This window comes from Euprymna scolopes, chromosome 15 (genome assembly GCF_053919585.1).
Source record: "Euprymna scolopes isolate OS-2025 chromosome 15, ASM5391958v1, whole genome shotgun sequence".
NCBI classification, from domain to species: domain Eukaryota; kingdom Metazoa; phylum Mollusca; class Cephalopoda; order Sepiida; family Sepiolidae; genus Euprymna; species Euprymna scolopes.
The window spans coordinates 81853630-81865002 of NC_136496.1; the positions used below are offsets into that span (position 1 = coordinate 81853630).

At 31.2% G+C, this 11373-nt stretch overlaps 1 protein-coding gene across 1 annotated transcript in view; it reads right to left on the reverse strand.

Annotated features, from left to right (window-relative positions):
- Positions 1 to 11106, reverse strand: part of LOC145293945 (uncharacterized) — a 275485-nt gene extending 264379 nt beyond the window's left edge. The window contains exon 1 of the mRNA XM_080140807.1: positions 10482 to 11106. The gene's annotated coding sequence lies outside the window, so the exon portion shown is untranslated. The remainder of the gene's footprint in view (positions 1 to 10481) is intronic.
- Positions 11107 to 11373: the final 267 nt, after the last annotated feature.

Below are 11373 nucleotides of genomic sequence, written 5' to 3' on the forward strand. Positions count from 1 at the left end.
TATTACAACCTTATTTTACTATTGATAAGAGTACATCAAATGCACGTAAAGCGACGGCCACAATCTTCAAAAGATCTCTCGGTTGGAATATCTGAGTTAGTGGGCGAATGCTTGGCATCCGGTATAATGTCCCATCCCCAGCTTGAACAAACTGATAAAAAATTCAAATAAAAACAAATAAAAGAAATCACCTCCTTACTATACCTGGTGAACCAAGTGCAAGAGAAATATAAGCAATTACATTGAATAGAACGGTTGGAATCCTTAAAAGATCTATCGGTTAGAGTGACCGAAATAATCGATGAATATTTGGCATCCGATAGCTTGAACTAAAATAAATACTTGAAGAATAATAATAAAGAAATTAAAACAGAGTGAAAATATTCTGTTCATCGAATTCTGTTTAAGAAATTCATTTACCTGCCTTGGAACGAATACTCGCCTAGTTTTATATATACCTATGATAAAAAATTAATTTTAAATACATACAGTAAAGTAAATTAGTTTTATATACACATATAATAAAGTAAATTTATTTTATATATACATATAATAAAGTAAATAAGTTTTATATATACATATAATAAAGTAAATAAGTTTTATATATACATATAATAAAGTAAATAAGTTTTATATATACATATAATAAAGTAAATAAGCTTTATATGTACGTATCATAAAGTAAATTTATTTTATCTATACATATAATAAAGTAAAAAAGTTTTATATATATACTTATGATAAGGTAAATAATTTTTATATATACATATCATGAAGTAAATTATTTTTATATATGCATATAACGAAGTAAATTAATTTTATACGTACATATCATAAATTAAATTAGTTTTATATATGCATATAATGAAATTAAGTAATTTTATATATACATATCCTAAAGTAAATTACTCTTATATATACATATAATAAAGCTATTAAGTTTTATATATACTGATCATAAAGTAAATTAGTTTTATATATACATATAATAAAGTAAATTTAAGGTTGGTTGGTTGCTTTTGTTTTACGGCATATCAACCCTTTTCATGTTATTTAATGCGAAATCCAATGTTTTTGAAGAAATTTTTTAATAGAATATATTTGTTTTTTCAAGTCGGTTTCTTTTTAGCCCATAGTTGGGACCCTAACATAGACTACCCCGGGGCCAAAGTGGACCTGGGACCAATGACAATTAAAGGGTGGCTTCACACACCCCAAAGCCCGCAAGCTGGGTCTTCACCATCGGATATAGTTTAAGGTCATATCTAGGACCATACATATCATAAAGTAAATTATTTATATATATATATATATATATATATCACAAAGTAAATTTGTTTTATATATACATATCACAAAGTAAATTTGTTTTATATATACATATCACAAAGTAAATTTGTTTTATATATACATATCATAAAGTAAATTTGTTTCATATATACATATCATAAAGTAAATTTGTTTTATATATACATATCATAAAGTAAATTTGTTTTATATATACATATCAAAAAGTAAATTTGTTTTATATATACATATCATAAAGTAAATTTGTTTTATATATACATATCATAAAGTAAATTTGTTTTATGTATACATATCATAAAGTAAATTAGTTTAATATATACTTTTAATAAAGTAAATTATTTTATATATACATATAATCAAGTACATTAATTTTTTATATACATATCACAAAGTAAATTAGTTTTATATATACATATAATAAAATAAATTTGTTTTACATATACATATCATAAAGGAAATTAGTTTTATATATACTTATGATTAAGTTTAACGCTGTAATCATAATTCATCAACATATTTCAGTCTCGAAAAGCGATGGAGTTGCGATTTCCAGGGCGCAATGTATGTGGCAAGTAAACTTGAAAAGGAAGCTGTTAGAAATGCAGTAAGGCACGTTGTCTCCACTTTTCCTCTAATGGTCCATTTTAAAGACAAGCATTGATGCACTTAGTTCCAGTATCGTCACTAAAGTTGGTAGGATAGAATTTCAGGCTGACTTGGAAACTCCGGATTATTCTTAGAACCGATTCGCGAAGCATATTTACCTATGAGGGAATATAATAGATAAATGGCTTTCCATACCTTTAGCTCCGATGTACATAAAACACTGTTTTTATTTTTTTTCAGATGTGAAGCAAACAATCTTCACCACTTCCCTTTTTAATAGTAACAGTTGTAGTCATAACAGTAGCAATAGTTATTGAGTCAACTAGGAGCTGGATTGAGCTGTTGGGATTATTGTTGTTGGTTGTTGGGAGTATTGTTGTTGGTTGTTGAGAATCATTCATTATGATTTTATTGGCATTCGTTTCTCCGATACCTTTTTTTTTAAATTTCTTTCTAGAAGGACATCAGGAGGAACCATGTGAAGGTTACCAACGTTACTAAGAGAAAGTGTTTCTGTTGAACGACCTGGTTTCGAACCTGACACACTCTACTTGTCAGTCCGTATCGTTAACTACTTAGCCATTATCACCTCCCAGCTGTTGGAGTCGCCGACATAGCGGCGTTTTGTAGACAGTGTGAGTTTATCCCCATTGCTACCAACCGGCTGCAATAACTTTGGCCGAAATATAAATTTTGAATTTAAAAAGTACAACTGTTAGTTCATGTTTTCCTATTTAAAATAGGAGTAGATATTTAAACTGACATCATTTTCAGCTTGAAAAAACAAAAGTTAGCGGTTATACCCTCCACGCTGCTCTTTTCCGTTTGACAAACTCGTTTATGTTATAAACAATACCCCGAAAAGAAACAAAAAAATAAGGTCAATAGAAAAAGTATTAGAAACTTCATTGTGTTTTTAAAACCCAAATGTTTTTCGTACTTTTTAACATTGTTGACCGAAGCAATTTCATTTCGGTGAAATTTGTTTTTGTGTAAACATTACGGTGTTACCATATTCCTTTTACCTTAAAAATAAGATCAATATGTTTTTTTATGTATATTTGTAGATTAACCGTCTCCACTGAATATCCCAACCTAAATTTGATTCTACTTTATTTAAACCGTTATTTTATTTTATTATTTTAGAAGGAAGAGTATAAGTTTTGCATATGAATTTAACGTCGTTCAATGAATGGCTCTCGTCTTCAGGAGGCCTCAAGTTTTGACAAGCTTCTTGGCTTGACCATTACTCCTGATCTTAAATGGAACACGTACATCAAATCTGTTGCCAAGGCCGCTGGAAAAATGGTGGGATCTTTCTATCGATCCGGTAGATATCTCACTGCTGATGCTATTCTCTATCTATATAAGAGCCAGGTACGTCCAAGGATGGAATACTGTTGCCACATCTGGGCAGGAGCTGCTAGAAAGGACTTGGCCTGCCTTGATAGAGTTCAAAATAGACTTCGTAGCCTCGTAGGAGATGTCCTTTTCTCTTCCTTGCAACCTCTATCTCACAGAAGAGATGTTACGAGTTTGTCTCTGATGTATCGTTATTTTCATGGAAAGTGTTCGACTGAGCTTCAATCTATGGTCCCCTCTCGCCAAACTTTCACAAGAAACACTCGTCTAGCTGTAAACACTATCAATAATTCCCTCCACTCTTTATCTGTGCCTAAACCTAAACGTAGATTCCATGAACAAAGCTTCTTTCTTAGAACTGCGCGCCTGTGGAATTGTCTTCCGTTTTCCTGCTTTCCGGCTGACTACAATATGGTTGTGTTCAAGTCTAAAGTAAATAAGTTCTTGATGAGCCGTTCCATATAAGTTATCAAATTTACCAAATTTTCATTACTAATGATTACTATATTGTCCAATTTCTACTGTACCCTTATCCTTGAGTGGCCTCTTGGCCTTGATAATGTATGTAAAAATAATCTATGTAAAAAAACAAAACAAAAATAAACGTAAGATAAACCCTGTTATCCGGGATATTCTAGCGATTCAGAGGAGTTAAAATTTTGTATTGCTAACTCTAAATCCTAGTGACTGCCAGTTAGGGTTAAATCAGAATTTAGGATTAACGAATCTTTTCGATTAACGAATGTTTCTAAAATAATTTATCGGGGAAAAATGATTTGTTTTAATATTTTATAAAAATATATTATAGAGACAAAGACTGTTTAAAAAAAAAAACAACAACATTTATTGAGGTAACGGAAATGCAGCTGCAGAATGGGTTAAAATGATTTTGTCTCGTCACGGCCCAAAAATGGGAGAATAAACAGTAGTTGCTTTTAAAACGAATTAAAATCTATTAAAATCCATTATTCTTGAGCAACATTTTCCCAGAAAGATAAAAACCTGAATTTTATCATATGAATAGTAGAAAATATAGAATTTTAAATTTAAAAATTTTCTAAAACCATATCATTCACCGCCATTTTTTTTTTGTCTCGATCGATATTTTTTAAAACGTTTTGGAATCAATTGATATTTTTTTGTTTAGGATGATTTGCTATAAGAATATGCAAAAATATTATAAGTACCTGAATATCAAATAATTCCAACGTTTTATACCACTCTAGATATTTGCACAGCGAAATTTAAAACAAAAATTAATGATAGTTTAAAATTAACTACGGAGGCTTTGATAGGACTAATAATAATAAACTATATTTAACCACGTATTTTTAACGTTTGATTTGACGTCTTTTTCATACGCGATATATATATATATATATATATATATATATATATATATATATATATATATATATATAACCCCTGAAGGGAAGCAACAATGAGGCTGGCCAGTATCAGATGGGTGACTATTTTGGGAATGCTAGGCGTCGTATGTGTTGAAAACTAGTCCTGTATATAGTATCACGCTTAGTCCACCGTAGGTGAATCAACAAGAAATTGGCGAAAGAAATGATCGTATTTTTTAGGGAAATGCTCAGTTTATTATCATTTTTCTTTTTTTGTAGCGATTCTACACAGCATTTTCTGTTTAATAGTATATTAGCAGTATTGGGCTCACTAAAAATATTAATTTATTTTTCAAAGATATAAAGTAGTGTTTTTCATAAAAATAATGAAAATATATAATTTTTTTTTTTGCTAATCTTAAAGATAATAATTATTATTAACATATTCAACGAATTTCACATTTAAAAACACAAAGGATAAAAAAATAAAACTTTCAAAATTCGGATTTTCAACCTTAAAACCTGACACGTGCGCAGTTTTGTTTATTTGTTTTATCTACAATTCCTACCCTCCCCACAATGTAATATATTTTGCTCAGTTTCGACTTATTATTTTAAGCATGTTTGTACTCACAAATAAAAAAGGATGTTTGGTAGGTAATATATATATATATATATATATATATATATATATATATATATCGATTATAACAAACAGTACACCCTTATAAAGTTCATTCTTCACTTAATAACAGGTCAAAATTTCGTATTGCTTGGATAATTATTTGATTTTTGGTAGATTTTTAAAGAGAGACTCCGTCAAAAAATACTTACTCCCCCCTTCCATTTTGAAAGTGCCTAATTTTTTCGGCATAAAAATTTACAAAATTTGTGATAGATTATGATTTTGGATTTTATTTTATTTATTTGTATGGCCCAATTTCTCTCGTACACTATTATTAAATACAACAATGGTTATAATAACATCATTATCAGATTAAAAAAAAACAGGTGTGTTTCCCTTAGATGAGTTAAACCGGCCTTTGCCGAAGAAGGACGTATCTAGAGAATATCAAATTGAGAAACGGTTCTCAATCGCATCTATATCCAGATCAGGAGAGAAGTTAAGTTTTTTGCAGTTCTTTTATCGACGTGTCAACGTCCGCCTACATACAGCGTCTGGTATTCCCAAATGGACACCCATTTAGTACGAACCAGGCTCACCGCCTCTTAACTACGATAGTCTAATAAGAACCGGTGTATTAACGTGATTACTTTCGAGTATATATCAGTTAATATCTTATATGTTTTTAGATAGAGTGATGTGGTTCTCTGTTGATTAACTGTGTCTGTGTCGGATATATACTCCAGAGTCAAAATAATGAAAAGAATATTTTCTTGTCACAGTTCTAGTGATTATTAGGACCAGGAAAACAGCATATTCTTCTCATTGTTTTGACTCTCGAGTGTGTATCCGTTGATATCTTATATGAGTTTATATAGAGTGATGTAGTTCTCGGTTGATTAATTGTATCTAACTGTGTCAGATATATATTTGAGTCATGACAATGAAAAGAATATGCTGTTGTCATAGCCCTAGTGATTATGCAGGTATATCGAGAGGATTACAATAAATAAAAAGCAACTAAAAAAATGCGAGTCAATATAACGCTAAAGTACTCCAACCACAAAAGAATTGCAAAATTTTTTGTGGGTTTGTCAGGTTTGGTCTACTCTACATTACACTGATAATTGGATGAGATTGGAGTATGGGAAAATGTCAAATTTCGAAGTCGAACCTTTTCGACTTACAAGTTATTTTCTATTACGTCTTAAAACGTTAACTCGGTTAGTTTTCACGACAAATCAATAAATCTTGCATGTTTACCCATGTTTTCAAGGTCAGTCTTTTCAGATAATAAAATGTTGCAATTTATTGTGCCAGTTTGTGCATTGATCCATCTATATGACAGAATAAACAAATATCTGGTACAAATGAGTGTCCTAAATGATTTAATGTCAAATACGAAATTGACTTAACGCCAATATAAAACAGAGAATTTCCCCAGCCAATAAAGTTCAATAGTACCCCTTTGTTTAAGCTGAAGGTCAAAACATTTTCTTTCATAGCGGTCTCTACAAACAGTTAATTGGTTATCAGTTTTATACACTCTCCAAATAAGTTTATTTATTTCAAATATGAAGCAAATGACATATGCCAGATTGGTGTAAAATTTTTTGCCAGGAAGGACTTTTAAAATCATTGTAATCTATTTTATGCACATTGTTATTATTTACACATATCGCTATGATTAATTTTGAAAATTTTAAATTAAAGCATCATTCCTATAATTCTGTCATTTAGTCAACAAAAATGGGTCCATCTTCCATCATGATAATGCTCGTCCAAAAACAGCGTTACAGACTAAAGATATATGAAAACTTGATTGGGAAAGCTTGCACCATCTTGAATGTTCTCCTGACCCAGCCTGCATCGTATTTTCACTTATTTCGTGAATTGCAAAACCATTTAGGTGACCTTAGGTTAACATCACGAGAGGAGATTGAACATAAGTTAGAGTCATATTTTACATCAAAACCTAAAAATTTTTACAAGCGAAACATTTATAAGCTCGATGACGGATGGAATCAAGTTATGGAGAGTCAAGCTCGTTATTTTTATGAATAAAGATTGTCAAAAACTTACTTTTTCAAGATGACATTTTATATCGGGTAAACTTTTGCGAAGACTTAATAAATTGTAATTGTCGAAAATAACAGTATATTCGTCTTCTAACATTTGTCAGTATCCTTTATGGTTATAAATACGTCATTCGCCATGCATTGGAGTATTGTTGCTACATGTGGGTTGGTGTATCAATCACTAGTCTCTTCCTCTTGGACAGAATGCCAAAAAAACAAAACAAAAAAAAACTCTAACATGATACGTTTCGCGATGTCTACGAAGCACTGGCCCCTGCCCCATAGCTGCAGAGTTCCATCCCTATACTTTTACGAAATATACTCCGAAGAACTTATTGCACTTATACACCCTTAACGTAAATACCCCAGACTAATCCGATTAGCAACGAAATCCCACCTCTTTACCCCAGATATTGGCTTATTTTCGAATCTTATAGCTTCTATGCTAGGCCCGTTTGCTTTTGAAATTCCCTCTCTGCGTTGTGTTTCCCCGAATGTATTAATATGCAGGAATTTAAATGTAATGTGAACAAATACTTTGCTGCACAACATTCCACTCAAGACACCCCTTTCTAAATATGGTCCCTAATTGTAGTATCCCCTTACGTTATATATATATATATATATATATATATGATTTTCAGAATATGAGAGATTATATATAATAAATTCCACAGACAAACAACGTGGCAGCATATATATATATATATATATATATATATATATATATATATATATATATATATATATATACTTCAAAATAATTTGAATTACTTTCGCTGGACCCACAGACAAATTTATACAAGAACTTGCCCCACTTGGATATCTACTCAGCTATGCGGATTACCTAATATACAACTTGGATCTTATTACCCAACTACTTTAAAGAATGTTCACCATGGATTTTGCCACGCAATCTGGATCTACAATTTTCACATCCTTTTATTCAAATCCTCCTGCTACAGGACTTCTGATTAATTAATTATTTTGACTTTGACTTTCCATGTCTCACTGACTTTAGAAAATAGGGTACATACCTTTATAAATATTTGCTAATATTTTCTCTCCTCTGATGGTAGACATCGAAACCCTATAGGTTAAGGAGATTAATTTTCTAAAGTATTCTTTGTCTTGCTTAGAATAATAAAAATCTTTGATATGAAACTCAAACACTTCATTTCAATAAGGGTTATTTGAAATTCATTGTATCACAATTTAATATATATATATATATATATATATATATATATATATATATATATATATATATATATATATATATATATATACTAGAGGAGAGACCTGACGTTGTCAGGTATTGAATGCGGATCAATAAATAGTCCACCTTCTCATACGTTTATTGCTATCGAAATCTGTGAAATCGCTCATTTTTTAATCAAATCAATTGATCACCTACTCTTAGGGACACCCCACGCAGTGTACCGGAAGGAAGCTTCACATAACTCCCCGCAATAACTTAGTTTACAATACACTGTAGTCTACATTGCACTGTAGAGACTCTACTGTTGATTTTATAAAATTATCTGTAAATAATGGATTCACTTAAAGTTTAAAATGCAAAAGTCAAGTATCATAGTCCAATTGTTCTCTATATAGAAACGTTCATTTTGAACGCGCCACTTTCTTATCAAAGAACCAACTGTTACTTTTATGGAATTATTTTTACATAATCATTTGAAGTAAAGTTAAAAGTACAAAAGTCAAGTATCATGGTTCGATTGCGCTTTAAAAAGAAACCACCATTTCGAACGTGCCCATATTTTATAAAAGAATTTACAGTTGATTGTATAGACTGGACCTTTACGCTTGTGCGATGATAAAGCTTCTCAAATGCACTTGTGATGTTAAGTTGGATAAAAATGTTAACTTTGGTAAAAATCGGAGATCCTTCTTGAATCGGATTTTTCAATTATCGATTTTCGATATTTATCAAACGCATCTGATGAAAAAAAAACAAAAAAAAACATTTACGAACACTTCCAGACACATAAAGTACTTTCGTGTGAAATTTCGAAAAAATCGCCCAGCCGTTTCCGGGCCATAAGGAACTCTCTCTCTCTCTCTCTCTCTCACACACACACACACACACACACACACACACACACACACACACACGCACGCACAAGTGAAGCATGCATGATCCCCCGTGAGTGCACAGTGAACGAAGCATAAAACAAATGACTAAGTTCAGCATTCCCCGCCTCCACCCCATTAAGCACCCGAAGTTCCCAAGGGACGTCAAATCCTGGTGAAAATGAACAAACGGTGGAGTTTTAGGCCTTAACATACGTAAAATTGAGTTCTGTACCATGCAGAAAAAAAAAAAAAGAAATGATTAAGTCCATCATTTGTCCCCCCCCATTTAACTCCAAAAGTCCCGAAGGCCTTAGCATATTTAGATTTGAGTTCAGCACCATGCAAAACTGCTACATAGACATACACAGGAAATTTTGGTCAAATATGGTAAAATACTCCCAAAAATGGAGTGTTTTTATTTGCCCTAAAAAAGTTATCGCAAAGTATAGACAAACAAAATTATATAGAAATCAGTTAGTTACAACTTTTCAGAAAGTTTTATAAAAATCCAGGGCATCAATTTTTTTTAAAGCACACAAGTGTCAATTTTAGCCATTTTAACCCGAAAGGCACCCCTAGGGGGTGGGGGAAACGGGAGTTTTCCCGGAAAATCCGTTCTGTTACCTTTTTATTCATATCATGTTTAATGTTTGTGCAAAATTTTTTAAAAAATCCAAGGCGTAGTTATCGAGAAAAGTGCGGACAGACAAACGGACAAGGGTGAATTTAGATTTCACCCTCCTTTTGTTGGAGGCAAAAAAAAAAAAAAAAAGAATTACAATGAAGATAAGTTTATGTTTCCTACATAATATTTCTGACATATATTAAAAAAATAACAACAACAACAACAACAAAAATACAATTACAGGAATTCTTGTAAAATATGGGATTTAAAGATTTACTTTTCTTTGTCAATTTTTCGATTATTTGAATAAAATTACCATTTGAAAGCATATAGCCTAAAAACAAGAAAAACAACTAAACTAACAAAAATATGAGAAACATAAAAAAAACGATTGAAATGCAACTTTTTAAAAGAAAAACAACATAACTTACCGAATTAGTTATGCTGATCTCAGCTTCGGAACAGCGTTTAACTAGAAGAGAGAATGTCGCACGCTTCTTTTGTTGCCGCGATCGATCGACCACTGTCCGTGTGTCCGTGAAAATTTACTGCTGTTGCGTTCAAGTTTGCAGGAATTTCGCGCTTTTTTCTCCTTTTTTTTTCTTTCTCTTATTTTTTTTTTATTTAACGCACCAAGATAAATCTTTCTGATATAAGGTCTTTAAAATATATTTTCAATTTCGTGCCAATTTTTTTATTTTATTTCATGTTGTTTTTAAAAGAATTAAAATTTTTTTTTCAATTTAAAATGCAAGAATGTTTTTAGTTGGCAGATTTATAAACAAACAAATTTAAAAAGTTTCCCTTTCTTTTAAAAATAAATTTTTAGTTATTTATAAATATTTAAGTTTAATCGTAGTATTTGTAGGCGTTTTCTTCTTTATTTTTTTTTCTGAAAAAAAAGGATGAAAAATATCGAAATTGAAGATGTGTGTGAGAGAGAGCGAACTTGAATAAATGCTAATACGGGTCTGCCCCGTCGGGTCGTTTCGTGAGGTCAGCGTTGTTTTGTGTGTGCGACCTGGTAGCTTCTTGTGGCGGACCGTTTCCTCAGACTGTGATTAAATTTGAGATTGTTGTTTTTATATCGAAACTTGCTTCTTTGAGACAATTCGAATGTTAGGGGGCGGAATGCGTGGGAGAATAAAGAGAGAGAGAGCGATGGTATATATATATATATATATATATATATATATATATATATATATATATATAGATAGATAGATAGATATATGTGTGTGTGTGTGTATGTACGCGTGTGTATGCTGATGTGTATGTGTGTGTGTTAACAAGCAATATAGATTATTGGAGGGAGGAGGAGAT